Below are 25881 nucleotides of genomic sequence, written 5' to 3'. Positions count from 1 at the left end.
CTCTGCTACACTTTGCTGTGAAGGAAAGGTTAGTTTGCTGTTATTTTTTGTATTTCTGTATTGCCTTTCTATATTTTGAATACTGTAGTTTGTTTTCTTTACCTTGTGTTTTGCTTGCATTCTGTTTAACAGCATATTAAAACTTCAAAGAGACCACAGCTCTCTCTGTTCTGAGTCAGGCAGAAATAAGAACTGATTAATTAAGGACTCATTCATAAGACAGAAAAGGTCACTTAAGGTTAATCACTTGTTAACAGAGGGGTGGAGCTAGGAACTAAAATTTCTATTTAAGGAGTAAACTAAAACATTTCAGAGCTTTACCAGAAAGGCTCATCCAGACTCTGCTACACTTTGCTGTGAAGGAAAGGTTAGTTTGCTGTTATTTTTGTATTTCTGTATTGCCTTTCTATATTTTGAATACTGTAGTTTGTTTTCTTTACCTTGTGTTTTGCTTGCATTCTGTTTAACAGCATATTAAAACTTCAAAAGAGACCACAGCTCTCTCTGTTCTGAGTCAGGCAGAAATAAGAACTGATTAATTAAGGACTCATTCATAAGACAGAAAAGGTCACTTAAGGTTAATCACTTGTTAACAGAGGGGTGGAGCTAGGAACTAAAATTTCTATTTAAGGAGTAAACTAAAACATTTCAGAGCTTTACCAGAAAGGCTCATCCAGACTCTGCTACACTTTGCTGTGAAGGAAAGGTTAGTTTGCTGTTATTTTTTGTATTTCTGTATTGCCTTTCTATATTTTGAATACTGTAGTTTGTTTTCTTTACCTTGTGTTTTGCTTGCATTCTGTTTAACAGCATATTAAAACTTCAAAAGAGACCACAGCTCTCTCTGTTCTGAGTCAGGCAGAAATAAGAACTGATTAATTAAGGACTCATTCATAAGACAGAAAAGGTCACTTAAGGTTAATCACTTGTTAACAGATGGGGTGGAGCTAGGAACTAAAATTTCTATTTAAGGAGTAAACTAAAACATTTCAGAGCTTTACCAGAAAGGCTCATCCAGACTCTGCTACACTTTGCTGTGAAGTAAAGGTTAGTTTGCTGTTATTTTTTGTATTTCTGTATTGCCTTTCTATATTTTGAATACTGTAGTTTGTTTTCTTTACCTTGTGTTTTGCTTGCATTCTGTTTAACAGCATATTAAAACTTCAAAAGAGACCACAGCTCTCTCTGTTCTGAGTCAGGCAGAAATAAGAACTGATTAATTAAGGACTCATTCATAAGACAGAAAAGGTCACTTAAGGTTAATCACTTGTTAACAGAGGGGGTGGAGCTAGGAACTAAAATTTCTATTTAAGGAGTAAACTAAAACATTTCAGAGCTTTACCAGAAAGGCTCATCCAGACTCTGCTACACTTTGCTGTGAAGGAAAGGTTAGTTTGCTGTTATTTTTTGTATTTCTGTATTGCCTTTCTATATTTTGAATACTGTAGTTTGTTTTCTTTACCTTGTGTTTTGCTTGCATTCTGTTTAACAGCATATTAAAACTTCAAAAGAGACCACAGCTCTCTCTGTTCTGAGTCAGGCAGAAATAAGAACTGATTAATTAAGGACTCATTCATAAGACAGAAAAGGTCACTTAAGGTTAATCACTTGTTAACAGAGGGGTGGAGCTAGGAACTAAAATTTCTATTTAAGGAGTAAACTAAAACATTTCAGAGCTTTACCAGAAAGGCTCATCCAGACTCTGCTACACTTTGCTGTGAAGGAAAGGTTAGTTTGCTGTTATTTTTGTATTTCTGTATTGCCTTTCTATATTTTGAATACTGTAGTTTGTTTTCTTTACCTTGTGTTTTGCTTGCATTCTGTTTAACAGCATATTAAAACTTCAAAAGAGACCACAGCTCTCTCTGTTCTGAGTCAGGCAGAAATAAGAACTGATTAATTAAGGACTCATTCATAAGACAGAAAAGGTCACTTAAGGTTAATCACTTGTTAACAGAGGGGGTGGAGCAAGGAACTAAAATTTCTATTTAAGGAGTAAACTAAAACATTTCAGAGCTTTACCAGAAAGGCTCATCCAGACTCTGCTACACTTTGCTGTGAAGGAAAGGTTAGTTTGCTGTTATTTTTGTATTTCTGTATTGCCTTTCTATATTTTGAATACTGTAGTTTGTTTTCTTTACCTTGTGTTTTGCTTGCATTCTGTTTAACAGCATATTAAAACTTCAAAAGAGACCACAGCTCTCTCTGTTCTGAGTCAGGCAGAAATAAGAACTGATTAATTAAGGACTCATTCATAAGACAGAAAAGGTCACTTAAGGTTAATCACTTGTTAACAGAGGGGTGGAGCTAGGAACTAAAATTTCTATTTAAGGAGTAAACTAAAACATTTCAGAGCTTTACCAGAAAGGCTCATCCAGACTCTGCTACACTTTGCTGTGAAGGAAAGGTTAGTTTGCTGTTATTTTTGTATTTCTGTATTGCCTTTCTATATTTTGAATACTGTAGTTTGTTTTCTTTACCTTGTGTTTTGCTTGCATTCTGTTTAACAGCATATTAAAACTTCAAAAGAGACCACAGCTCTCTCTGTTCTGAGTCAGGCAGAAATAAGAACTGATTAATTAAGGACTCATTCATAAGACAGAAAAGGTCACTTAAGGTTAATCACTTGTTAACAGAGGGGGTGGAGCTAGGAACTAAAATTTCTATTTAAGGAGTAAACTAAAACATTTCAGAGCTTTACCAGAAAGGCTCATCCAGACTCTGCTACACTTTGCTGTGAAGGAAAGGTTAGTTTGCTGTTATTTTTTGTATTTCTGTATTGCCTTTCTATATTTTGAATACTGTAGTTTGTTTTCTTTACCTTGTGTTTTGCTTGCATTCTGTTTAACAGCATATTAAAACTTCAAAAGAGACCACAGCTCTCTCTGTTCTGAGTCAGGCAGAATTTTTTCCCTCCCTCCTACCCATTTAACTTGTCTTGTTAAATACCACTGTCTTTCTAGTTGCCCGCCTCTTATGTTAATCTGACCATATATCTCATTTCTCTCTACTTTCACTGGCTTATGTGAGTAATCACAAAACCATCACTTTTGAAATCCCACCCCTTCAATTATTTAAATTTATTGACCATCCTACAGTATTTCATAGTACCAAAATACAAAAGTAACCACCCTTTCAGTCCATCTTGCTGTTTTAAAATAGTAACTCTCCACTAAACCTTAACTTTTTAAACAGGTAAAACTCAAGTTACCTACTTTCATATCTAACTTCTCTAGTGCACACTGCAGAGTGCATTCTTTTCAATCTTACCTTTAAGCATCCCTGTTACTAGCACTTTCCTAATACCTAAAAGATCATCTCTACTTGACTCCAAGTAGACTTTTCTCTATCTGTTAAACCTAGCACTTGCTCCTACAGTACTTATTACCTTGATACGCACTCTTATAGATAGCACCCCAAAAGGCAAACCCCATTTCTCGGTCACTCACGTCCCCGAATCTCTTTTAAAGTTTTTTGTCTAGTCCTTCTAGCATGTCGAGGGATCAGTTGCTAGTGTCCTCTCCTGCTCAGCTGGTGAACCTGGGAATATTGAGGCAATGTTACAATTGCCTCATGTACACAGAACAACCATCTCCTCCTCCCACAAAACACAAATACATGCGAGATGCAACTATACGGCCAAACTGGAGGCTGAGCTCTCTCAACATAGGACTGGCAAGACCAGTCAGGAGGAGAAGGTTACCACACACACTATAGACCCAGTCTCACATAGTACCATCACAACCTCAAATCATACACATAAACACACAAAGACATACTCGGCTCTGATCAAAAATCTACCAAAACAGCAGAGGCCACCAAAGCAGACACCCAAACAACCACCACCTCAGAACACAACACCTGCAACACATAGACCTCACAGTCAGAGTGTCAAACAGTCACAGCCCTTAAGGCCAAACACAATGCCAGACACACTAGTCATTGGTGACTCCATAGTCAGACACACTGACATCCCGCTCACCAGACTGAGTAAGGAGAAGGTCACAGTAAGCTGCCTGTCGGGCGCTAGAATCCGCCACAAAACGCAAGCACTCAGGTCTCTCAACAGCAGGTACAAATATGACTCAGTCATTGTCCACGCTGGTGTAAACGACCTGAGACGTACCTCCTTGGACTACATGAAAAGAGACATTGAGGAGCTCTCTGATTATGTAGCCCAGGCATGTATGACCCTGACCTTGAGCAGTATCCTACCTTCACCAAGAATGATGCCACAATACAGAGATAAGATGATCAGCTTTAACAATTGGCTTAAACTCTGGTGTCATTCAAAGGGGATCCAATGTCTGTCTGCCTGGGATGACATGCTGGACAAGCCACGCTGCCGCAAGGACGGCTTGCACCTGTCACCCTGGGATTCGGATATTGGCAAAGGCTCTTGCCACCCCCATAGTGCCTTTTTAGGCAAGGCTCAAATTCTAAACCTACCACCCTAGAACACAAAAAGGAAAAAACTAAGGGTAATGCTGCTCAATGCCAGAAGTCTAAATCTCAAAATGCACGCACTCGAGGCCCTTCTCAGTATGGAGAACATCGATGTCTGTGCAGTGACAGAAACCTGGTTCAAGGCTCCTGAGAGCACCCCAGCACTATCAGGTTTTACCTCTTATCATGCGTTCCGCCCCAAAATCCGGACAATACCAAGAAAGGAGGGGGTATCCATATTCATCAAAGACACCCACACCTCAAGACTGGTGGCAACGCACGATGCATCGGAGACCATCCAGGTGCAATTAACCATAGGCAAGACTGCTCTGCAAATTGTAGCATGTTACAGGCCACCCTCACAACCTCAGGAACCTCACATGGCCTTCCTGAAAACACTAGAGGGGATAAATGTATCACCAAACACCATCATACTAGGTGACTTCAATTACCCTAATATAGACTGGGAACACTACTCAAGCCCAAACACCCTAGCCCAAAAGTTCCTGGAATTCATAAACTCAAATGCCATGGAACAACTAGTCACCATCCCCACAAGAGGAGAAAACATACTTGATCTCATCATCACGAACATGGGAGCACAATGTTCAACACCGAAGTATACCCCTCACTGGTGAGATCAGATCACAAACTAATCTTGCTGGAGGTCCTCATCCCACCCCACCTGAAATAAAAAGACCACAGTAAAGAACTTCTCGAAAGCCGACTTCACACTTCTAAAGACTAGTGTGGTCTCCTTTAAGGCCCCGAGCCGACGGAAAACAGTACTCAAGCCGCTGAATCACTTACAAATGCCTTCTACCAGCACCTGCAGGACTGCATGGATAAGGCAATCCCAAGCAAAACAAAGACTCTTTGTACCAAAGGCAAGCGTCCACTCTGGTGGACCCCAGCCATAAACAAACTCTACAACAAAAGGAGGAAGCTACTACAAGATAGAGCAAAATCCTTAAAAGGTAAGACACCCTTGATCACTATAAGTAAAAACTAAGAGCTCTCATAAAATCATCCAAAGCAAATTTTGAGAGAAAAATAGCTAAAGACTCAAAAGACAATCATAAGGCCTTCTTTAGCTATGTTAGAAACCTGGGAGGAAACTCCCAGATATGCTCAGAACTAGTTCAAAATGATGTGAAGATTACTGATCCTACAGACATTGCCAACATACTGGCTGACAGGTTCAGTGCAAACTTCTCCCCCCCCAAAGGAGAGATATCTATACCAAGCGATTGCAGCCCCCCAAACATCTCCAACGCCCAAGTGAGAACTGCTCTCTCCAAAGCAAAAACACAGCATCCATGGGACCTGATGGTGTCCCCGGCTGTGTGCTCCACGAACTCAACGAGGAATTAAACCCACAGCTAGGACAGCTGTTTAATCATAGTCTTACCTCTGGATACGCACCCAGGAGTGGCGACTGCAACTGTGGTCCCACTTCACAAAGGCGGTGCCTCCACCGACCCTGGAAATTACCGCCCATTAGCTTGACAAGCCTTATCTGCAAAGCCATGGAGAGGATCATAATGGACCTCATAAATAAAGACATAGGGAATTTGCAGACTTTGGATCCATCCCAGTTTGGCTTTGTCAAAGGCAGATCATGCCTTCTAAACTTGGTTGACTTTTGAAACAGTCACCAAAGCCATTGATGAGGGAAAGGCAGTCCATACAGCCTACCTCGATCTGGAAGGCCTTTGATACAATACCCCACTCGGGTATCATTGAAAAACTCATCAGCTTAAATGTTAACCCATACATCACAAGATGGGTTGCAAACTGGCTGAGTGACAGAACCCACAGGGTCAGAGTTGCTGGCGCCATGTCAGACTCAAAGCCTGTCACAAGTGGTGTACCAAAGGGCTCAGTCCTGGGCCCACTCTTGTTTGGCATCTACTTTTCCAAGTACAAGCAAACACAGGAGGGTTATGGCTGACAAAGTTTGCAGATGACTGCAAACTGGGCGCCATAGTAGAAAACACATCTGACACAGATATCCTTCAGAAGGGTCTCACAGAAGCGGATAACTGGTGCCAGAGCCATGGCCTAAAGTTAAATGCCAAAAATGCATAGTCATACCCTTCGGGAAAAACAAGGTTACCCCTAGCTACCAAATAGGTGGCAATCCACTGAGTACAGAAGAAGTTATCAGGGACCTGGGGACCCAGGTTGATAGTAGTCTGTCATTCGACACCCATGTAGCTAAAGTAGTTAGGAAGACCTTCTACATTGCCCACCTTATCATGAAGGGATTCTCATCTAGATCAAGGGAGGTCATAGTCTCCCTATACTCATCACTCATCAGACCAATGATTGAGTACAATGCCCCATTCGGAATGTATCTGACCCGACACTTGCAGCAGCTGGAGAGCCCACAAAAGTTCCTCACCAAAAGGATAAAGGGTCTCAAACATCTGTCCTATGCTGCCCGACTGAAAGAACTCCAGCCCTATTCAGTCGCCGCTTGCTCAGAGGTGACCTTTGCCTAACATACAAGGCCATGTCAAACCCAGATTTGATAAATATGCTTCACCTCAAAAATCTAGATCCGTCAGAGCCACAAGGCGGGAGACTTAAACCTCGACACGGCTATTAATAGGACGTGCTGGAGGGATAGATTCATCACCCAAAGACTCCCTATGCTGTGGAATAAAATCCCGGTATATGTGAGGCAGAGCACCTCGCTGGCCTTGTTCAAGAGAAATCTTGACCAATGGATGGGAGATCGCAGATATACCCCAGGGATTACCTCAGTGTCACTGCTCAACAGAGGCACAGCAAAATAATGGGTATAGTTCCCCATACTAAAGGGGTGGCGTAAGCCACAAAACTATGGGCTAGGCTTGTAAATGCCCTCGGGCAGATAGCCTAGTATGAACCTATAAACCTATGAACCTATGGTGGTACAGTGGATGGAGCAGAAGGTACATAACCAGCAAAGAGAAGCATCTCAAAAGAAGCAGGCAAGACAAGAGAGTCCTAGTGCCCAAGGAAGGAGGAAGTTGTCTGCAGAGTAACCAAGAAAAGAGGATAAAAGAAAATTTACAAAATTAAAAAAATAAATAAATAAAAATCAGGCAGGCAAGACTTCCTTAAATATATATGACTTCTGGAAAAGTGTTCTGTGACCACTAGGCATTTTGTCAAGATATGCAAAATGCTATTCCATCTTTATTAACAACAAACGCACAAAGTAGCATTTGAATCTGAAAACAAAAGTTTGAGGAACTGATGTCTAATGGCACCTGGAAAAAGTTTTCCAGTGTAGCAGCTTATTGCAACTCAAATGCAAGATGTGCACAACTATTTTCTCAGTTATGTTATAAACATAGCTACAGGAAAACTGGAATTCCTTGCAAACTACATGAAATTAAGGGCAAACTGCATTTATGGGCTGGAGGATGGGAAAGTCCTCTTTTGTTTGCCCACATAAAGAAACTGCAACACTTACCAGAGTTATAACTGATGGCAGTACACAAGTCAGAAGCTATGTAAAACAGCTTAAGTGCTACTTTAAGTATGGGGAAACGGGTCACGTTACAGTAGAGTGCAAAAAGTTATGTGGTGAAACCACTCACAAGAACTGCAAGGAGTTCTGTATTAGATGTAGACAAGGTAGACACTTATGGCTAGGTTGCCCTGGGAGAACACAAGTACAGCAGGCAAAAGTAATACAAGAAGAGGTGGTCTTAAACAACAATATGCTTGAAGTGGAAAGGTAATGAACTGCTGTGCAAAATATGCAACTGATGATGACTGCACTTGAGTAATTGGCACAGTTTGGAAGCTGAGATAAATAGTTAGGGAAAGTGCACTCAGACCACATTTAGGGAAGTGTCTGTTGTCGGTAAAGATCACTCAACCCCTGTTAAACATGACACTACCAGTGACATCTTTGGAATTCAGTAATTAATTATTCAGCAATATGAGGATTCAGAGCATTTACAAGAAAATAAAAAAGGAAGTTCACTGCAAATAAGGAATGAAAAGAATGAATGCCTATAATGCAAAAAGAATGCAACCAAAGAGGACAGTGCTTTGTTATGTACAACACGGATTACAGGGAAAGATAATGTTGTTCAATTAGAAGACCTCAGTCTACCGAAAAAGGCATAATTTTTACAACAGAGAAGGTAGAAAAAAAGACGCAAGGGGTAGGTGAAAGAAATAAATTAAAACTGAACTTGGAAGGATTTAAAAACATTACTGCAAGAAAAAAGGGGAGAAAGACCAAAGCTGATAGCACAGCTCAAGCTGTGGAAGTACAAACACAGCTGAATGATAATTGTATGCTTGCAGATGTAATAAGCAATGAAACCAGTGGGATTAATAAGAGTAATGACAATGATCATTCCTTTGTAACAAATGATAGTGCAGATACTGAATCAGAAGTTGGACATTCATCAGATCTGGTCAGGAATGATAAACGTGTAATTGGAGATTCAATTATTACAGGAACTGATACCTACATTTGCAGAGAAGATAATGAACACTGAATAATGTTATGTTTGTTAGAATTAAAAATACATGATTTTGAGACTTCCAAGATGGGTGCACACCGAGTAACAGCTTATTTTCAGCTCTTCCGGTATGAAACAGAAACTCAGAAAAGACAGCCAGTGAATTTGATTTTATGAGGAAATTTCAATTACTGGCTTGTAAGTGTACTGCCTGAAGCATCAACGTCAACCCCCTTTGTTCCCATTTTCTACATGGGGTCAGGGTATCATGTTTCTCAATTCAATGTCACACTCTAGCCACCTTTAACACTCAAGCCTGACTGTCGCTTATCTTCTCTCACATAATTCATCCACATCTTTGCTGGATGCCCTTGCTTACTCTTGCTGTCTTTCTGTCTGTCCAACATCTTCACCAGATTGTCTTCTGCTTTTCTGCACATGTGCCAAAACCACTGTAATATGTTCTCTATGCTCTTTTCTGCAATTGGAGCTACTTTGGCTTCTGCTCTTATGACCTCATTTCTTCGTCTGTCCTACAGTGTACATCCTATCACCTGTCTCAGGCACTTTATTTTCATCACCTCTAGCTTCCTCAACTGCTCTGCCTTTACTGCCCAGGTTTCTGTACCATACATTAGTATTGGTTGCATCACTGTATTGTACATGTCACTTTTTCTTTTCAACTTCTTTGGCATTCTTCTGTCATACACTACACCTGACACTCTATGCTAGTTGGCTGCAGCCCCTCTGATTCTAGCTTTGACCTCTTCATTCAGACTTCTTTTCCTCAACCACCCCACCCAAATACTTAAAGCTGTTACTATGTTCCACCATATTCCCTTCTATCTCAATTCCCAGCTTCTTCTGATTTCCCATGATTGCTGCTACTACCACTGTCTTACCTGTACTCTGTTTCATCTCATGTGCCCTCAGTTTTGCATTCAATTCCCCTATCCTTTGCTGAAGGTCTTGCTCATAATCTGCCTGTAATGCCACATCGTTTGCATACAGCAATTTTGCTGATCTGTCCCCTTCCACCTGTTTGCTAATGTAATCCATCACTAGTATGAAAAGAAGTGGGCTCAGAACTGAACCATGTTACACAATCACTCCCACTGGGAACTCCTCTGAGACACCAAACACTGTTCATACTTGAGTCACTGGGTCGTTGTACACAGCCTGCACCAATTCTACCCAAGTTTCAGGGACTTAAACCACTGCACAACCACCCAAATTAGCTTTCTTGGGACCATGTCATATGCTTTCTCCAAGTCCATCAATGCCCAATTGGACTCTTTCCTCATCTCTTCTTCTCACTATCTGTCTCACTACAAATGTTGGGTCAGTTGTGCTGCATACTGATCTGAATCCAAACTGTTCGCCTCCTATCTTTACTTTCTACTACTCTGAGTATCTGTTTATCGATCACCCTCTCCAGAACTTTCATGCAATACGACAGGAGTTTGATACAGTACAGTTGTGTACACTTACCATAAATGTAGATGTTCGAGTGTATTCACTGTTGCAGTCATCACATTTGGGTTATCTGCTTGCAGTAGCTCTCAGTCGGTCTGATTATCTAAGTCTTGGGTCCTGCATCAGCTGCTGTCGCATCTTCCATGATGTCAGGTAGTCAGGGGTATAATGCATGCAGCCGACACCATTACATCAATACACCAAAAAGCTTTTAAGGTAAATACACTCGAACATCTACATTTATGGTAAGTGTACACAACTGTACTATGTTCTTCGTGTTTCACTGTTGCAGTCATCTCATTTTGGGTAGATTCCCAAAGCTAAGGATGGGAAAATGAATTTAAATAGCATTAGGAGCAGCTATAAGGCCCTGCAAGACTACAATGGCAAACCAGCTCTGGATTTAGAGAAAATTGCCAAATGGTAATGCTTGGTGAAAGTATGTACAGAACTCTAGGTATCAGCTTTTAGGATGTCTCTGGTAGGGACATCTCTGAGAAAGGCTGCAGAAATAGATGCAGCCCTGGTTGAATGGGGTCTAATCCCCTGTGGGATAGGTTTTCAATGGTGCTTATAGCAGAAATTAATACAATGGCCTGTCCATTTAGAAATGGTTTGCATTAAAATAGCCTTCCCCTCTGCCCCTGCAGCAAATGCCACCAGCAGTTCAGATTTCCTTTGAGGTTTAGTCCTGTCCAAGTAAAATCTAAGTTGTCTGTGCACATCTAAGGAGTGCAGTATCCATTCCCCTTTGTTCTGTGGATTAGAAAAGAAGGTTGGCAAATGAATGGACTGATGAAGAGCCACACTGGATACCATCTTGGGCATGAAAGAGGGATTGGTCCTGAGGGACACCCTGTCCGCATGAAAGATGATGAAAGACTCCATTGCCATAAGTGCCTGTAATTCAGATACCCTTCTTGCTGAAGTGATTGCTAAAAGGAAAGCTGTTTTCCAAGAAAGGAATTTTAACTCTGCAGTTGCAGCTGGCTCTAAAGGAGGAAGAGTGAGTTTTTCCAATGCAAAATTAAGGTCCGAGGCTGGAGTTGGGGGTCTCCTGGGTGGTCTTAAGTTTTTGGCCCCTCTGAGGAACTGCTTGAGTAGTGGGTGAGAAAAGAGGGGTGGTTCTGTGTTGAAATGAGCGGAAATGGCTGAGGCATGAATTTTGATGGAGGAAAAGGAAAGGCCCTTGTGAAGCATCTCATTTAAGTATTGAAAAATCTGAGGTAAATTGGGCGCTGCTGTGGCCATCCCTTGAGCTTGGTTCCAGGCACAGAATCTCTTCCATTTTTCAGCATAAGATTTTCTAGTACTAGGCCTCCTCGCCTCCAAAATGACATCCAACACTTGTTTACTGAGGGATGGTAACGGAAAGATTAGGTAATTAGCCAGGCTGCCAGGTTCAGGGTTTGAAGCTGGGGGTGCCAAATCTGGCTCTCCTGCTGAGACAACAGGGTAGAGGTCTGAGGTAGGTGCCATGGGGCCAGCTGTGACACTGCTCAAGAGGGGATACCAGTCTTGGCGTGGCCAGTCTCTGTTGCAATCAGTATCATCCTTGGTTTGTCTTGTTTGATCTTTAGTAGTACTTTGGAGAGGAGAGGCAGAGGAGGAAAGGCATAAACTGATAAATTTTTCCAGCTGAAGGACAGAGCATCCACTTTCCAAGCTTGTTTGGTGGGGAGCCCTTGTGCAGAATTTGTTCAATTGGTAGTTCTGGGGGGAGGCAAACAGGTCTATATCTGGGATCCCCCATTTGATGATCAACATGTTGAAAATCTTTGGTTCCAGTTTCCACTTGTGTGGGTCCATGAGGTTTCTGCTTAGTTTGTCCGCCAGTGTATTTAGTTTTCCTGGCAGGAATTGAGCTTGTAGATGCACTTGGTAGCTCAAGGCTGTGTTCCACAGAGCAATGGCTAGTCTGCAGAGGGGGGTAAGAATGGGTACCTCCCTTCTTGTTTATGTACCACATAACAGTGGTGTTGTCCGTCTTTATCATTAATTGTCCTGGAAGAATGTGGTCTTTGAAGGCTGTCAGAGCATTCTGTACAGCTAACATTTCTTTTTGATTGATATGCAGGTGCATTAGACTTGGGTTCCATTTGCCCTGAATGCACTTCCCTGCCAGGTGAGCCCCCCATGCATAGTCTGATGCATCTGTTGTTATGGTTTGGGTGGCAGGGGGTAGAGGGAATGGTACTCCCATGTTTTGGTGGCAGGCCTCTGCCCACCAAAGGAATTCCAACCGTAGACAAGGTATGATAGGAATCATTGCTTCTAGAGCCCGAGAATGTTGACACCATAGGCCTTTTAGATACCACTGTAGTTTCCTCGTATGCAGTCTTGCATATGGAATTAGTAGAATGCATTAGGCCATGAACCCCAAGGCTTGCAGTATTTGTCTTGCAGATAAGCAGGGTTTTTGTGGCCACTAGTTTGAAGTAAGTTGTCAAATGAATTTGTTTCTCTGGCGTGAGGAAAGCCATCCGGGAAGTTGTGTTCAAGCTTGCTCCCAGGAATATAATTTGTTGACAGGGTACCAGATGTGATTTATTTTCGTTTATGGTGTACCCCAGACAAGTTAACACATTTTGTACAAATGCCAGATGATTCAGAAGTTTGTCCTGACTTTCTGCCTGAATTAGACAATCGTCCAGGTATGGGTATATTTGAATATTTTTTTGCCTGCAAAGTGCAATGACTGGAGCTAGGCACTTTGGCTTATCTACTGCGCCCAGGGTATTCACAAAGGGCAGTGCAGAGAACTGATAGTGCATGCATCCTGCTTTGAAGAGTAGGTATTTTCTGCAAGATTCCCTGATTGGGATATGCAGATAGGCTTCCTTTAAATCCAGTGTTGCCAGCCAGGCATCTTTGCCTATCATGGGAAGCAACTGCTGAAGAGTTAGCATCTTGAATTTTGGAATCACCAGAAAGGTGTTTAGGATAGAGAGGTCCAGTATAGGACACCATGAGTTGTCTTTTTCTGGGTACCAGGAAAAGTCTTGAGTAGAAACCTTGTCCCTTTTCCTCCTCTGGTACTGTTTGAATAGCCTTTAATCTTACGAGAGAGAGTACTTGCTTTTGAGCCTCTGCCCACTGATTTGGGGGTAGATCTGTCCAACCGTTTGGGGTTGGTAATGTGTGGAAGTGAAATATGTATCCTTGGGAAACTATGTTTAAAACCTATTTGTCCTGGGTAATGAGTTCCCGGTTTTTTGCTTGCAGAGCAATCTTTCCCCCTAAAGGGGCAGTCAGTTGAAAAGTGCTTGGAAGATTTAAAGTTAAGCCACTGATGCAGCTTACCATAGGGGGGAGTCTTACTACTTCCTGATTTGGAAGTGGGAGTCCCCCACTGCTTAGTCCTGTGAGTACCCTGGGACTGAAGCCTGGTTGTTCTGCTGGTTCTGGGTTTGAACTAAGATGGCCTGGAAGAGGCAGGAAAGGAACAATTTTTTTTGAGGGCCAATGCCTACTAAATCTAGGAGGCTGTACTTGTAAGAAATCTTTAACAGTTTGCATAGATTTAGCTTTTTCCTCCATCTTTTTAAGAACTTCTTCTGCTTTGACACCAAACAGGTGTTCCTGATTTAAGGGAGCATCCAGCAATTTAGTTTTAACATGATCTGGCAAGGATTGCGCCTTAAGCCAAGCATGTCTTCTAATTACAGACCCGGTGACAGCAGCCCTGCAAGATGCCTCTAGTGAATCAAAACCACATTGCAAAGTATGTTTTCCAACCTATTCAGCAGAATGCATTAAATCCTGTAAATCCTTATTTTCAGCACAATCAGGAATCAACATCTGTGTAAGCAATCCAATAATATGCTGCTGATACTTTAATATATGAAACTGGCAATTTATGGCCCTGATGGCCAAGGTTGCAGAGGTGTATACCTTCTTACCCCATATATCCAGAGCCCTGGCATCTCTATCAGAGGGTGTAGGATTTTTGGCAGTAGTAGCCTTAATTCCCTTGGGTCCCTGTGAAATGGTCTCAGGTTCCACAGTAGGATTTTTTAAAAAGGAATTTGTGAGAATCAGGAACCCTGTAATATCTATCAGGTTTTCTGGGAGCAGGAGGTAGAGAGTCAGGGGCCAGGCTAGATTCCGAAAAGGCATCATCAACAATGTCTAGTACAGGAGGGATAACTAAAGGCCTGTGTTGGGGCAGGAGTAAGAAGTCTCTAAGCCTCTTTTTAGAATCAGAGTAATCTTTGCTTTCCCAGCGAAAATGCTCCCTAAGAGTATGCATGGTTTCACCAAAAGAAAAATCCTCGGCAGGAGAAGCAGAGGGAATAGAGTCCTCTGCATCAGAATCCTCATAAGTAGATAAGGATAAATCCTGGTCATCAGAGGAGACAGAAATTTCAGAATCCTGGTCAGAAGTATCTTAAGCGAATTCAGTCCTAGGTCTCTCTTAGAGGGGGAAGGTTGGCATCCCCTGATTAAAGTAATAATGTCTTGAGCCATTCTTATTTGTTTTTTAGGCATAGAGGCCTGACCATGCGGTCTGGGCATCGGTTTCCTAGGCATGGTTCGAGTTTTAGGCCTAGAAGAAGAAAATGGCGTCTGTTTAATATGCAAGTCAGTAGGCCTGAATGCACTCTCAGAAGCCGGTGCCTGCACAGCAACTCCAGACCCATCCAAGGTAGAGACATCTGCAGGTTCCACAGTTGAAGCATCTCGCGGCATACCGGACTCCGAATGGTTCTCAGTAGAGGCCTGCGAATCTGAAGTAGCAAACAATTCTGGTCCTCCATAAACTCCATCCTCCACCCAGGTAAAGTCAGTATCCCTCCTCCTAACATCCCTAACTCCTCAGAAAATATTGCTACCTCATTCAACACACACTTCACACAAACCATACCATCACTAGCAAAACAACACAACCCCCTCCCCTCCAACCCACACCTTCAACTAGTAATCTCCCCACTGCCTTCTCTTTTTCTCCTGTACCTACCTCCAACATAAAAAGCTCTTAACTAAACTTAAACCCACCAAATTAGCAGTAGACAAACTCCCAAGTGAATACCTACAAATCGCAGCTGATGCTCTGGTCTACCCAGTATCCATCTTGATTAACCGATCTCTGTCAGAAAGTTACGTTCCTACACTGTGGAAAGTATCACATATAATTCCCCTCCACAAAGGTGGACCCTCCACAGAGCTAACCAATTACCACCCCATAGCTATTCTCTCTCCACTCTCCAAAATACTAGAGAGATGCATACACTCTCAGGTCTCAGACTACCTCCTTACTAATAACCTCCTTTTCAATACTCAGCATGGTTTCCAACCAAACCATAGCACCACCACTGCCTTACTCTCCTTTACTAACACTATCCTTCAGCATAAAAACAATGGCTATCTCTCCTCTGCTACTTTCCTAGACCTATCTAAAGCATTTGACATGGTCCCACACAAACAACTTATCTCGGTCCTCAATAACCTATCCTTCTCTCAATCAGTCACCAACTGGTTTCAGAGTTACCTGTCTGACCGCCAACAATCCGTTGTATGGCAGAATGACATATCTCCCCAACTACCTGTCACCATAGGGGTTCCCCAAGGATCCATCCTTGGACCCCTACTCTTCTCTGTTTTCACCAATAATCTAGCCTCTGCCACCAAACATGGCGCACTCATACAATACGCAGATGACTCAACCATCATCTGCTCAGCCCAGTCCCTAACTAAAGTGCAAAAAGTCACACAGGAAGCCTTTTCCTCTGTTGAAACTTGGTTATCCGATGCCCAATTAATACTCAACCCAAACAAAAAGTACAGTTTTGTACCTACCATAAATGTAGATGTTCGAGGATCCACATTGCTGCAGTCCTAACACTTGGGTAGTCCGCTGTCCCAGTCGGCCCGAATACCAAAGTATATGGCGGACGTCTGTCAAGGCGCATTAGTCTGACGTCAGGACGTCAGGGTACAAATGCGCATGACCGACGTCATATCCTCAGTCTTTTCTTGCCCCAGATGTCAGAAGACCCTAAAAAGATAAGGCCAAAACCAAAAAACAGCAAACACTCCTGCACCAAATATATGTACAATATATACAAAATTACAAGAGTATAACCTCACCCACACAACCACCCCTAAACACAGAGGGGAAGGAGGGAGGGTAAATTGGACTGCAGCAATGTGGATCCTCGAACATCTACATTTATGGTAGGTACAAAACTGTACTATGTTCTTCATTCCACATTGCTGCAGTCCTAACACTTGGGTAGAATCCCAAAGCAGAGGTAAGGGAGGCTGGCAAATCATAAAGAAGCAGGAGCTGTCAACATGCCTTGCAAAATAGCTGTGGCAAAACCAGCCCTAGATTTAGAGTAGAGAGGAAGGTGGTAATGCTTAGAGAAAGTATGCACTGAACTCCAAGTAGCTGCCTCCAAAATATCCTTAGTTGCCACCCCTTAGAAATGCTGTTGAAGTGGCAGTAGCCCTAGTGGAATGAGGCCTAATCCCAGCTGGAATCTCCTTGCCATGATGGGAATAACAAAATGCAATGCAAAACCCAATCCACTTAGAAATAGTTTGTTTTGACACAGGCTTGCCCTGAGAACTCAAAGCAAAAGAAACAAACAACTGCTGAGACTGCCTAAAATCCTTAGTCCTACTTAAATAATAACGCAACTGCCTGTGTACATCTAAAGTGTGCAAAATCTTTTCCCCGTTATTTTGGGGATCTGCATAGAAAGTAGGCAAATGAATAGTTTGGTTTAAAGCCACACTAGAAACCACCTTAGGCATAAAGGAAGGATTAGTACGTAATGATACCCTATCCTTATGGAAAATCAAAAGGCTCAACCGCCATAAGGGCCTGCAATTCAGAAACCCTTCTTGCAGAAGTAATGGCCAACAAAAAGCAGTCTTCCATGACAAGTATTTCAATTCAGCAGTAGCCTTGAGGCTCAAAAGGTTGTAGAGTAAGTTTCTCCAACACAAAATTGAGATCCCAAGCAGGAGTAGGAGCTCTACGTGGGGTCTTATATTCTTTGCCCTCTAAGAAATTGCTTGAACAAAGGATGAGAAAACAATGGTGGGTCACAATCATAGTGAGCTGAAATTGCTGCAGCATGAATCTTAATGGAAGAGAAAGACAAACCTTTGTCCAATAACTCAGTAAGATATTGAAGAGCCACACTCAAATTAGGCTCAGAAATCTCCAAATTCTTTGCTGCACTCCAAAATAAAAATCTCTTCCATTTTTCTGCGTACACTTTCCTTGTACTAGGTCTTCTGGCTTCCAAAATCACATTTAAAACTTGTTGAGGAAGTTGAGACCTGCTGTGTTTCAAAATAGAATATGCCAGGCTGTTAGATGAAGAGAGTGAAGCTTGACATTGAGTAGATGAGACAACAGGTGCGGAATCAAAGGTAAAGGCCATGGTGGCTTCCTTACCAGACTCCTCAGTAATGGGTACCAGTGTTGCCGAGGCCAATCTGGAGCTATTAAAATCATCCTTGGCTTGTCTTGTCTGACCTTTAGGAGTACCTTTGGGAGAAGAGGCAGAGGTGGAAAGGCATACACATGAAGATTTTTCCAACTGAAAGAAAGAGCATCCACTTTCCAAGCTGTGTGATGAAACCTTTTTGTGCAAAACTTTGGCAGCTGGTGGTTTAGTGGAGAAGCGAACAGATCTATGTCTGGAGTTCCCCATGACACTGTCAATTTCCGAAATACATGAAGATCCAGTTTCCACTCGTGGGGATCCATGATTTGTCTGCTTAACACATCTGCTAAGGAGTTCTGTGCTCCGGCAGAAACCTTGCCTGAAGAGTTAGTTGCAAGCTGAGCGCAGTCTCCCATAAAATCATTGCTTGCCTGCATAAAGGGTAAGAATGTGTTCCCCTTGTTTGTTGATGTACCACATGACAGTTGTGTTGTCTGTTAGAATCAACACCTGCCCTGGAAGAAGTAACTCCTTGAAAGCCATTAATGCAAACTGGACTGCTAACATCTCCTTCATGTTGATATGTAGATGCTGTAGTCTGGCAGGCCACTTGTCTTGTATCCACTTTCCATTCAGATGAGCTCCCCAAGCTATGTCTGAGGCATCTGTCGTTAGAATCTGACTCGCCTCTGGCCGGGTCACAGAGAGTCCCTTGTTTAGGTGACATTCCTGAGCCCACCACAAAAATTCCTTTTGAATGCAAGGTATTATTTGAATGACAGTGTCCAAATCCTGGCAGTGCTGTGTCCATACATTTTGAGATACCATTGCAGCTTCCTCATATGCAGTTTGGCATTGGGAAGCACCAGAATACAAGATGCCATGAACCCTAAGGCTTGAAGGACTGTCCTTGCAGTCAGCCCGGACTGAAGAGATAGTTGATGGAAGTAAAGGGAAAGATTCTTTTGTTTGTCCGGGGTTAAAAAGGCCATCTGGGTTGCTGTATTCAGTCTCACACCCAGAAAGCACATGTCTTGAGAGGGTACTAGACTGGACTTTATTTCGCTCACAGAATACCCCAGGCATCTTAGCACTGCTATCACATATTCCAAATGCTGTAAAAGGTCTTCCTTTTCTTGAGCCAGAATCAGGCAGTCGTCCAAGTAAGGATAGATTTGTATTCCTTTTAGCCTGAAGTAAGCTATCACTGGAGCCAGAACCTTTGTGAATACTCTGGGCAGTAGATAAGCCAAAGGGCAATGCAGAGAACTGATAATGGGAATTCCCAGCTCGAAAACGCAGATACTTCCTGCAACTTAGTCTGATAGGTACATGAAGGTAAGCCTCCTTGAGATCTAAAGTTACCATCCAGTGATCTTTGCCCAGCAGAGGTAAAAGCTGTTGTAACGTCAACATTTTGAACTTGGGAATGTCCAGATAAGTGTTGAGGATAGATAAATCCAAAATTGGTCTCCACGTGTTCCCCTTCTTTGGTACTAGGAACAGGCGAGAATAAAATCCTAGGCCCCTTTCTGGCACAGGAACCGGCTGAATGGCCCCTATTTGGAGTAACAGAGAAATTTGCTTGTGAGCCTCTTTTCTTTGTAGAGGAGGAATGTCTGGCATGCCTTTGAAAGGAGGCAAGGTATGGAAATAAAACCTGTAACCGTGGTGAATGATATCCAATACCCATCTGTCTTGGGTAATTAAATTCCAATTTTCTTTGAAAAGTGCCAACCTTCCTCCCAAAGGTGCTGCCAGACGAGAAAGCACTGGCAGCTGAAAAGGCAGGTCATTGGGTCTGTTTACGAAAGGACTGACCCATGCCCTCACCAGAAGACTGAGCAGGTGAACTCCCTGTTCTAGGCCTAAAAGAACCTTGAGCTCTGCCCCTACCACGTCTAGACCTACCCCTAGACTGGGAATCATAAGCAGGATATGTCCATCCCTTAGTAGGCCAATTTCTACTAAATTTCGGAGGCTGAACCTGCAAAAAATCTTTAACAGTCTGCATAGACTTAGCCTTGTCCTCCATTTTCTTTAAAACTGCTTCCACAGGCGAACCAAACAACACGTCAGACTGTAACGGAGCATCCAAAATCCTTGTCTTAACATGCTCAGCTAAATTCTGATCCCTCAGCCAGGCGTGCCTACGAAGAACAGAACCAGTGGCAGCCACCCTCGAAGAGGCCTGCACAGCATCAAAACCACATTGCAAGGAATGCTTACCCACCTGTTCAGACACATGAACTAAATCCTGCAAATCTTTACACTCAATACCTTCCGCCAGAGCATCCACCTTAGACTTCAATTGTGAAAGGAGATAATTTTGATATTTTAACATGTGAAACTGGCAATTCAAAGCCCTCATGGCTAAAGTGGAAGAAGTATACACTTTCTTTCCCCATCTATCCAAAGCCCTTGCCTCTTTATCAGGAGGAACAGGATTTTTAACAACAGAAGCCTTAACACCTTTAGGCCCCTGAGAAACAGTTTCCGGGTCTGCCCTAGGACTCTTAAAAGATACTTATGAGCTTCAGGCACCCTATAATACCTATCTGGTTTAACTGGGGCAGGAGGCAAAGAATCAGGGTTCAGGGAAGCCTCTGCAAAAACATCTTCCACCACATCCAGAACAGGAGGTATAGCTAAAGGCCTATGCTGGGGTAAAAACAAAAATTCCCTAAGCCTCTTCCTGGAATCAGAGAAATCTTGACCTTCCCATTTAAAATGCTCCCTCATGGAATGAAGAGTCTCTGAAAAGAAAAATCCTCAGGAGGAGAAGCCGAAGGAGTAGAATCATCCACATCAGAATCAGAATAAGGAGGATACTCCTGCAAGTCTTCAGCCGAAGACTCAGAAGCCTCCGAACACTGCTCAAAACTCTCAAGCTCAGGTTCCACCCTAGGCCTCTTATCAGGAGGGGGCATAGAACCTCTAATCATAGTAATCAAATCCTCTGCCATTTTAAGCATATGTTTCTTAGGCAAAGATCCTGAAGAACTAGGAGAGACCCCCACTGAAGTTAAACCTGGCCTGCCTCTCAAAGAAGCCTTGGAAACAGAAGGGGAGGGCCTAACCACCTTAGAAGGAGAGGGGAGAACAGCCACCTGAGAAGCCCCTTCAGCCTGGCCTACCTCCTGAGAGGACACATCCTGTAACAGTAAAGTGTCTCCCTGAGACTCCAAAGAAACTTCTGGCAGAACCTCCGGCTCCACTGAGCCTTCTAAAGAACAGACGTCCGGGACTGACGGTTCTTCCAACCTAGGCTTTGCTGCTTTGTCCTTGCGCTTTTTGGACGAAGCGGGCGTCGGAGTATCCGACGGCATTTTATAATTACAACGCTTCCCAAAAACTAACCTGGCACAGTCTAATCTTCTCTTTATAGTGCGTTTGTTAAATCTAGCACAAGAGCGACATCCAACAACGTCGTGCTCAGGCCCTAAACAAGGTATACACAAGGTATGGTAATCCCTATGAGGTATCTGTTTCCCACAAGAAATACAGTTATTCACTTTTTCTGACATCCGGTTAAATACTGAGGCAAGAAAAACCAAAATATTCCCCAACGGGTACTTAGCCAACTTTGATTCGGTCTGAAACTCCGACTTCAGAAAATTTCAGAACGCCAACCTGCACTCGCAAAACTGCTTCTGCATCGGACCATGCGGCAAAAAAGACTGAGGATATGACGTCGGTCATGCGCATTTGTACCCTGACGTCCTGACGTCAGACTAATGCGCCTTGACCGACGTCAGCCATATACTTTGGTATTCGGGCCGACTGGGACAGCGGACTACCCAAGTGTTAGGACTGCAGCAATGTGGAATGAAGAACATCTAAACTACTCATCTTCCAACCCACCAAACATACTCAAAACAACTCTCACTATAACATCACAGCAAAAGACAACACCACTATATACCCAACTGAACACACCAAATTGCTAGGAGTGGAAATAGACAAACTAAAATTTGACATTCACATATCCATGACCATAAAAAAAGTCCACGAAAAACTAGGAGCGTTATACAGAAATAAGCAACATCTCACCAAAGCAGCAAAGATTTCAATAGCAAATTCCCACCTTATCTCCACCCTACTTTATGCCTCTCCAATATATACCAACCTACGGCAATGCGATCTAAACAATCTAGAGACCTGCTACAACAAAATTGCCAAATTCGCCACAGGGGCATCCTACTGTAGTTACCACTGTCTCTCACTTGCTGAACTGGGCTGGCTTGAACTCCTTCACCTCCTTCAATGGTATCAACTCTCACTCGCCCACAAACTAGTAAACCATCCACTAAATGTCCCATCCTTCCAGAATCTACTCCAACCCTATCGTACCACCAGACCAGTAAGATCCAGCAACAAAAATCACTTGCAGATCACTAAAGCCAATAACTCTGCTGGTGAAGCACTATTCTCTTGCACCATAGCCAAATTATGGAACTCCCTCCCACCCACAATTACCTCCGTACCATCATGCACCCACTTCAAAACTTTACTAAAAGCACACCTAAAAATATGCTGGCTATGCCCTTGCAACTCCCACTCTTAATATCACCCACCCCATCCAACCACTACCTTTCTTTCCACTCCACTAACTACCTTCATTATAGCAAGCTCAGATGCTCATAAGCCTAGTACATATTATACAGCAGGAACTTCTTATTGTAACATTTGTTAATGTCTGTTATTTACTTCACAGATAAAGATTCTAGTTGTCTACTAATGTACTATGTTCTTCATCTGTAAATATGTTGTAAGTAATTGCTATGTAAAATTGTTAATCGCTATGTAATCCAATGTAACTACTGTCTGTTTATTTTAACTGTGAAGCTTTTCTCCCCGGGCCTCCGCTGAAAATGCACCAGTCGGACACTCCCGGTCAACAAATGTAAATAAATAAATAAATATCAGGGGCTGGAAAAGCACCTCACTGAGTACCGGCGAACTGGCGACTAGCTTAGGAGAAGTGTCGTTGGCAGCTTTGGACCTAGGCGGCCTGTCTCTGTCTTTATCTTTGCGTTTTTTCGGAATGTCAGTAGTCAGGTGGCTTACTGAAGACATATCTGGATAATTGAAGAGAGTACCAAAATATTTAGAAGCGAAAATGTACTGATGACGAATAGTTCGTGGATTAAATAAGGCACAAAACTGACAGCGAGGTACGTCATGGTCAGGTCCTAGGCAAGGAATACAGTACGAATGAAAATCTTTATGAGGTATTTGCTTTCCACAAGAAATACAATTATTGACTTTTACTGACATCAGTTTAGAGCAAGAAAAAGTTTCCCCAACGGGGTACTTAGCTTTAGTTGAAGATTTCAGTTCTGAAACTTGAAAACAAAAATTTCAGGAGTTGACCAACTGGCACTTGTGAACTGCTTCTACACCACACAGCAAAAAAGACTGATGTAATGGCGTCGGCTGCATGCTTTATACCCCTGACTACCTGACGTCATGGAAGATGAGACAGCAACTGACGCAGGACCCAAGACTTTGATAATCAGGCCAACTGAGGGCTACTGCAAGCAGATAACCCAAATGTGATGACTGCAACAGTGAAACACAAAGAACATCTCTGTACTACCCACATTTGTGGATGTCCCTTTTGTTCCTGTACACAGTACAAAAGGTGTTTTACTTTGTTCACGCAGGTGCGCTGTTTGGATACCAGAAAAAAAAAGAAGAAATTTAGAAGACCTGAAATAAAATTAATCACAAAAGGTAAAAAGAAAAACATTGGCTGGGAAGAATCCTGCAACTGTTTAGCAAAAAGCAGTTCAAACTCCACCTTTGGTGCAAGACACATTTTTCCTCTAGATTATGAGAAGTTAAGTGAAATGTGCTCAGAGCTGATTAAAATAAATGAAAGACTATAATCAACTCAAATAACAAATGAATGGTAAAATTGGATGAAGCTTTAAATAGATACTCCAATGAGCTAATAAATCTGCAAAAACTAAAGATCAAAATGAAGAAAACTCTGGCAGAGTATGAGACTGCTCAAGAAATGCTTCAAAAATGGTAGAATTAGAGGATACAGCACATAGGGAAAACCGGAGACTTTCTTCTGAGAAACTAGAATGAACAGATTGCATTAATTTTATGAAAGCACAAATAAGCAACTGGAATGGTATTCCACAGCAGTTGTTGTTAACTGAAAGGGCACATTGTGTGTATGCTCCAAACCTAGCCATGAGAAAGCAGCCAAAACCTCTAATAGTAAATATGCAATCCTACCAGCAGAAAGAGTTGATTCTGATAAAACTGGCAGAAGGGCAACATACTAAAGGTTTGGAGACAGTAGCGTGTTCCTGGAAAATGATTACTCAATGTATGGTAAGCAAAATAGGAGTACGTTTATTTCAGTAATAGGGGAATATAGAGAGGCAGGTGTGAGATTCAAGGGACTGTACCCAGCAACTTTTGAATATTTTTCTTGGGGGGGGTCAAAGTCATTTTTTGATACATAGCATGCTAAGGAGGAAATACAAAAGTTTGCCCAACAGAATGTGAGCTATCAAATAGAAGGGGGTTCTGCTTCTTATTCTTCTAATAGAGAACTATGCCAGCGAAACCTTTTCCAATGTTCCAAAAGAAAATGCCTGAGACAGAGAAAAGCACCTGAGTCGACTACAAAAACCAGGATTATGTTTGAAATTAAACACTGATTGGTGTTGGGGGATGGAGATCAACAAGAAGAAAACCAGCAACTCAAAAATTAATGAATAAATGTGGGAATACACAATATCAATCACATTTCAGAAATATGGCTGAACAAGAAAACCTGGAAATATTGGACTTTTTTTTTTTTACTTTTTTGAAACTCGTATGCCCCACTTAGTGTCATGAACATTTGGAAAAACATTAATAACAGGAGGAAGGAAACAGATAACTAAGTAAAACCATTTTTGTTCTTAAGAGTATTTTAGTAAAGCATTTTCAGTTGTGTGTGTTATAGGGATACTGAAGTAAACAAGTGCCCTTTTTTCCTTCTTTCTTTCTTTTTGCTTTGTTTTAAGAAATGTAGGTACTACAAAGTAAAAAGAGAAGAAAGCCTTGACAAAAGCATGTTTAAAATGACAAGATGTAATCTTAGGCTGTTGAATTGAGAAATCAGGTTGTAAACTATTCAGAGCAGGACACAAGTAAAACTGATATACGTTTTCTTACTTTTGCATAGGGGAATGACTGGATTACAGCCCTTGGCTTAATCTAACTACACATTTAATTGGAAACATGTAAAGAAAAGAACAAGTTAAGCAAATAAATGTTCAACAGTACAACATAAGATGCCTGCAGCTGAAGGCAACTGTGCATCTGGTACTCATATTTCTTTGAGACAATCTAATAAGGGGCAATAAAAACAGAATACTTTTGTCCTTCACTAGCTAAAAGATGTTTTCTGAAAGTATTCAAATTGTTTTCTACATCTGGGAGAGGAATAAAGATAAGAGAAAAACAGACAGCACTTAGTGCAAGTAGAAGCACAGGCTATACCATGCATATTGGCATGTAATACCATTATAAATTAATTAAAGCCTGTGAGTGTAACTGTCATCTGGGACAAATGTTCCTATTAGGATGGTTCAACTTTGTTATTTGAAGATGTGCACACTTTTGTGTGTTTATATTTATAGGGTCATAGCTTCATAGCTAGGTACTAGGCTATTGGCCCTAGGGCCTATACAAGCCTAGCCATAATGATTCCCTGGCTATTGCTTCACACAAATATTTACTTTCCTGGACCCCTGTCTAGCAGGGCTACTGATGTGATCCCTGGGGTGAATTTCCTATCTCCCATCCAATCGTCAAGGTTCCTCTTGAAGAGGGCCATTGAGGTGCTCTGTCTGACATGTATGGGCAGCCTATTCCAGAGTATGGGGAGTTTCTGGGTCAGAAACCTATCCCTCCAGCATGTTCTATTCATCATGATGACAAGGTTAAGATCCCTGGAGCTTGTGGATCGGAGAGACTAGGAATTCTTTAAGTACAGCATGTCCAACAACTCTGGGTTTGACATGGCCTTGCATGTTAGGCACAGACAGCTTCTGAGTAGG

General features: G+C 42.2%; 1 protein-coding gene across 1 annotated transcript in view; it reads right to left on the bottom strand.

Annotated features, from left to right (window-relative positions):
- DCTN5 (dynactin subunit 5) overlaps positions 1-25881 on the bottom strand; it is a 539047-nt gene that overhangs the window by 217074 nt on the left and 296092 nt on the right. The gene's annotated exons all lie outside the window — the stretch shown is intronic.

The sequence above is a fragment of the Protopterus annectens genome, chromosome 12.part0, assembly GCF_019279795.1.
Source record: "Protopterus annectens isolate FY-2018-M chromosome 12.part0, PAN1.0, whole genome shotgun sequence".
NCBI classification, from domain to species: domain Eukaryota; kingdom Metazoa; phylum Chordata; order Ceratodontiformes; family Protopteridae; genus Protopterus; species Protopterus annectens.
The sequence above is the reverse complement of the archived record's forward strand: the minus strand, read 5'-3'. Positions and strand labels throughout refer to the sequence as shown.